Here is a 6,336-nt window from a genome sequence, read left to right as displayed (position 1 = left end):
AAACATTATTTAATTGTTGAATTGACACTGTTGGTTTTTTTATGTTTACACCTCCAAATTATTTGAAAAGCAGAAAAGATGATTTCTTAACACACCTATGGTGTCTCTTACCCAGCCCATCCCATTAAAGAGGGAAATCATAAATCCATGCTGCCTGCTCCTACTCATCTTCAAGTCCTTGATGTGTCTGAAAATGGTTTCCAGAATTAGTTGCCATGAAGTGATAGAGCATCCCTTAGCGGGTGGAGCATCCCTTCTCAGGGATGGAGGTCAGGCTGACTGGTCTGTAGTTCTGTGGACTCTCCTTTTTGCCCCTAAATGTGAATAAGTTATCCAGATGCTCCTTTTTGTCTTTAAATGCGAATACTCAATGGTGGTCAAACATTGGAATAGGTTGCCCAGAGAGGCTGTGTAATCTCTAGCTGTGAAGATACTAAAACCCTAACTGGACATGGTCCTGGGAAACCTGCTCCAGCTGGCTCTGCTTTGGCAGGGGAGTTGGACTAGATGGTCTCCAGAGATCATTTCCAACCTCAGTAGATCTGTAATTTAGCTTAAACAACCCCTTCAGTTAGTTGCAGCAGCTCTTAAATATAGATCTCATGAAACATTAAGTATAGATGTACTTCATTAATATTTTAGTAACTGTGATCATTATCACATAAATATGATTCAGAAACACAATGAACTGCTACCATATAAACATGATTCGTAAACACAATGAATTAACTGTAGAAGAATGAGCATTAAAAGTGTTCAGTGTCTTCTCAGCTTTCTGTGCTTATGACATCTGTCCAGTGCACAGCTTCACATGCACTTTACCCCAAATAAGTTCCACATAAAATACAAAACAAGACCCAAAAGAGATATGTAGAAAAGCATAAGGCATCAATGCAACGGTATTTGGTACCACATGATGTATACACAGCTGTGTGGTACTTACATACCAGCAAGTCATTAGATGCAAACTGTTCTTACAGGCATCATAATGGAGATAGGCAAGGAGCTCACCTAGGTCAGAGAAGCAGAAGAGAAAGTACCAAGGGACTTGCTTGAAAATGTAACAGCTTGAAAATGGCATCCAGTGTCCAAGGTATCAGTGGTAAAGGAAAGATGCAGAGGACAATGGAAGAAGCTTTTCACATAGACGATGAGGCAGCTTGTATTTGGTACAATAGACAAAGGGGACTCAAACAACTCAGCTTCATAGCATGTGCATTAAAAGGTTTTTTGTTTACTGTCAAACCATTTAAAAGTTCAGGTGGTGGGCCACTGCATGGTTGAATGACCTGTGTTCCTGAGAGAAAAGAGAGGGGGAGACAAGAAACTGTATTCTCTTTGCTTCCCTATGCTTTTCATTAGCATTTTCCTATCCAATGCACATTTCATGCTGCGTGGCAGAGGCAAGGCTGTATATTCTTCCCTGTCCCTTTACCTTTATAGCTGTCTATTAGGGCATAGGCTTTCCAAAGCAGGGCCTACATCTTCATAAATGTCTACGCTATGATTAGACCGTGCTTCTCAGCATAGACTGTAGCCTGCCCGTGCTGCTATGATGAGTACTGGATCATGGCTCACCATCACTTCTTGTACCTAGTGGCTGTCCAGTCCCGAAAGTGAAGCTCTTCTATTACTTGGGTGGTGACCTGAACATGTTCATAAGGCATAGAAAAGGGCAATAGCGGAAGAGAACAAGCTGGTCACACATAGCCACAGTAGCACAGAGCAGCACTGATGGGTTTTGTCACTGGTGAAGGCAACAAGCCCTGACAGAAAGCTGGTGTGATGTCTTCAACCGGATGTCACAGAATAGTCAGCACTGCAACAGGTGTCACCCTGGAGTGAATGATTTGAAACGTCTAGGAATTTTACTCTGGTAAACTGCCAGATTCAGCATGCATGCACACCGCACGTAAGAGGCAACTGAGAAAGACAGATCTTTTCTGATGTGGCCACAGAGCTGCTGTTGCAGTGGTCCACTGCTCTGCACAGTGATGTACCTTGTTTCTAAAAGGACCAACCTCTCCTTGCGCCTACCTTTGTACAGCTAAAATGCATAATTGATGGACGTATTTATTGTATTAATTCACTCCTATCTCTATGATCTCAGCTTCCCCCACTGCCATTTTTTCTCTCTTTGTTAACCCTTTCACACTCCCAAATGGGGCAGGAGCTCTTTAGAGCAGCTGCTTTTGTTTATCTGCCAGGGTACTACTTAGTACCAGGGGATCTAATCTCCTTTTTGAACTTTTCATCATAATATAAGATGATAAATCAATAATATTTATGCTTTCTTATCACTGCCAACAGTTTTGTGGCAAAAATTCCTCTTTTTAATGATATGTACTTTTTTGTAGAGTGGCTCTTATGAAATACGTCCTTGTCATTTTTCTGGGACCATTCAGCAGCAGATGCCAAACACGTTAATCATTATCATTTATTCGTGCAGGAAAGGTCATAAAAGTTGCCAGCAGTGGAAAGCCCACACTCATCACCAAAAAGCAGATGCTGCATGAAAAGAAGCAAGAGAAGCCACCCATTTACCATGATGTGATGCTTCTGCTGTCAGGCTAGAAGAACAAGTCCTAGGAGTCAGGAGAAAATTTAGTCACCTTGCCCTGTTCTGTCCTTCCCCACTCTGGTGCAACAGCTAAAGAGGGTGCTAATTTTGGACAGTCACTGGATTTTGTGATCTGACCTTTTATTCATCAAGGGTAGGACAAACCATCATGCTCACGTAAGCCACAGAAAAACAAGAGTCAGGAAGATAGGATGGTCTCAGACAGCAAGATAAAAACTCTGAACATCATCCTAGCCTTCAAAGCTACTGGGCTTCCTTGTCCTTAAATAAATCTTTAACCCAAACCCAGCAGCATGTTTCCACTTTGTAAACATTAACTTTGAGGTCAAAGGGAACATAACGCAATGGGTTAAGCACATACTATTTCACTTCATGCTCTTCTCTTATTCAAAAGAAATGCCTGAACTTTGAGTTGGATTGCCCACACAGCCCAGACTTTTGCTTGGTTGATTCCGTCAAGAAACTATGTGTGGTTTTCTTTATGAGCTTCTCTTGTATTCCACATCCTTTTCAGAGGATTTTGTTATGGTGTGCTGAGAAGAAATTTCACTGTGCAATTTCAGTAGGAAAGGAACCAGAGTTTCTGTGCACTGATAAGCCCAAGGGGCACAACAAGCCGCATCTCAGTGATATAATGCCAAAGCAGGAAAAAGAAAACACATTTTTGTGCTTAATGGTATTTGCAGCAGGGGCTGGCTAAGCAGCTAAACTGCCAAGGCTAGATTTCACAGCATCTTTGCTGCCACAGATAGCTCTGATTATCTAAACCAACAACCTTACAATTATACTGGGGTACTTGTTCTCAAAGCTGGGTTAAAGCCCATCTTTCAGAAAACTACTAATTCTACCCTGAAAAAACCCAAATAATAACAAATCTGCTTTCTTTCATTAACCATTTCAGGCATCATTACTCACACTGTTAGGGGACTACATCTAATATCAAGATCTGTTTAGACTCAAGTCCTGAGAATCATGGTTTATTGCAGCTTTACCTGCACAATTGGGAAGCCCTTATACTACTCATAGAATCGCTTGCTTGGAAAAGACATTTGAGATCATTGAGTCCAACTATACCTGTCCACTAATAAATCATATCCCTAAGCACTTCATCTATCTGTCTTTTAAATATCTCCAGGGATGATGACTCAATGACATCCCTGGGCAGCCTCTTCCAGTGCCTGATAACCCCTTTGGTGAAGACATTTTTCCTAATGTCCAATCTAAACCTCCCCTGGCGCAACATGAGGCCATTTCCTCTTGTCCTATTACTTGCTACTTGGGAGAAGACCAAAACCCACCTCTCTACAACATCCTTTCAGGCAATTCTAGACAGTGATAAGGTCTCCCCTCAGCCTTCTCTTCTCCAGGTTAAACAACCCCAGCTCTCTCAGCCGCTCCTCACAAGATTTGTTCTCCAGACCTTTCACCAGCGTCATTGCCCTTCTCTGGACTCACTCCAGGACCTCAATGTCTTTCTTGTACTGAGTGGCCCAAAACTGAACACAGGATTTGAGATGCGGCCTCACCAGTGCTGAGTGCAGGGGCACCATCAGTTCCCTAGACCTGCTGGCCATGCTGTTTCTGATACAAGCCAAGATGCCATTGGCCTTCTTGGCCACCTGGGCACACTGCTGGCTCATGTCCAGTCGCTGTCAACCAACACCGCCAGGTCCCTCTCTGCCAGGGAGCTGTCCAGCCACTCTTCCCCAAGCCTGGAGCACTGCACAGGGTTGCTGTGTCCCAGATGCACGACTTGGCACTTGGCCTTGTTGAACATCATCCCATTGGTCTCAGCTCATCAATCCAGCCTGTCCAGATTCCTCTGTAGAGTCTCCCTACTCTCAAGTATATCAACACTTCCTCCCAGCTTAGTGTAATCCACAAATTTACTAAGGGCACACTCAGTCCCTTCATCCAGATCATTGATGAAGATATTGAACAGAACTGGACCATATACCCACAGCGACTGATGAAGACCCTTCTTAAGTCCTTCATTGGATGTTCTCATGCATCTAAAACATTTTCCCCATTCACTAATCAGATGTTAGAATAAACCCATGGTAGCACAAGTGGATAGTACTAAGAACAATACTTTCGGCCACATAATCAGGCCCTTAATAGGGAGGAGAGCTTTGCAGTTGATGGGACATTTGAAATTAAAGATTAGGACTGATTTTGTTCTCCTTCCCCTCTCCTACCTGACACCTACCTGAAGTTTCTTTCAAAACTAGTGTCTGTCTGAGGACCAAACACACAGTGCTGCAGCAAAGCACACCCTAAGGAAAGCTTTACCTCTAAACACTTTCTGGTAACTTGCCAACCAGTGACAGGTCCATCAATAATGATAATGGCTTTTTGTCAGAGAAAACTAGTGCACTAAGCCACAGACTTGCTCAGCCCTATAAAGGAATCAAAGTAACCTGCTTCCTCGTAAGGAAAGAGAGACAGGAACATGACTTCTAATGGGAAGAGCCGACTAACAGAAGAAATAGAAAAGATTAAGCTCCTTTTTGATGAAAAGCAGAAGCAGGTTTTTGATCAGTGAAGTTACCTCCTTATCAACTGAGAAATGAGGATTCAAGCCATGACTTCACTATACCTCACTAAAAAAATCTATCGACCGCAGGCTACGACACAGCAGTTCATATCTCAGTTGTGATAAATGGAGCATATTGCAGTTGCTTCTGCAAATATTATTATCCATAACAAAAATTTGTAGCAAAGCTCCACCCAAACACCAATTCTGGATAGATTTCACGTGCTTAAATCCAGTGGCACCTTTGCTAAAGACTGCTGCAAGGAACAGATGATCCTGTTGCTACAAGAACAAAAACATATACTCAAGAATTTAAGGTTCCTGTAAGCAGAAGTTTCCTACTTTTCTGCATGGAAATCAAGACTGGCAGATTTGGGGGACAGTCCAAATTTAGGACATAATCCTGTTTCTGACCATCCCCAGTCATCAAACTGCTCATAAAATCAATGTCTGTCAAGCTACTCGGGAAGAGGGTAGGCTCATTGCTTATTTGCTATACACTTCACCCGTGTGTGCATGGGAAGTCTAACACATCTCAAATGTACCTGCACGAGCCAACTCCATTGACACCTCTGGTTCACAAAATCTGGGCATAAATTTCTGCCTGGGAAATAACACAGAGAGATTGAGTAGCTCCAGTGTAAAGGAACTGGGTAGAAGTGCTTTATGTGAAATGTATGTGCCTGTGACAGATGCCAGAGAGAGAGACAGAAGGAGAAAGAGAAATGTAGGAAAACAGAGAGACAGAGATACGCAGGGGAACAGAGACAGAGAAAGAAAACAAGTGGTATAGCAAGAGAGACAAAGCATGGCAGGGAGAAACAAAGAAACACAAGGGAAAAAAGAAGGAGCCAGAGGGCAGAGCAGGGGGAGCAGAGAGTGAGAATTTTGTGATCCCATGACACAGAGGGGTCAGACAGGTGAGGCATGGGAAGTGAGGAGAAAAAGGAAAAGGGAGTTGGAGGGACAGAGAAACAGGGGCATGGCTGGACACAGGCAAGACACACAGAAGGGTCACAGAGGGCATGGGGGGGACCAGAGGAAAAGAGAGATGGATCACATAGAGGAGTGAAGTGTGGCACTGAGAAAGTGTTTGGTGCCACAACCCCAAAACTGGAGGTGAAACTTTTCTGAGCAGCTGAAACAAATGATGTACCACCAACAACGCAACTGAGTCCCTGCTCACGTACTCCTGGTTTTGACAAGAAGCTAGCACTTC

Source organism: Phaenicophaeus curvirostris, chromosome 1 (assembly GCF_032191515.1).
Source record: "Phaenicophaeus curvirostris isolate KB17595 chromosome 1, BPBGC_Pcur_1.0, whole genome shotgun sequence".
NCBI lineage: Eukaryota > Metazoa > Chordata > Aves > Cuculiformes > Cuculidae > Phaenicophaeus > Phaenicophaeus curvirostris.
This window is presented reverse-complemented; position numbering follows the sequence as displayed.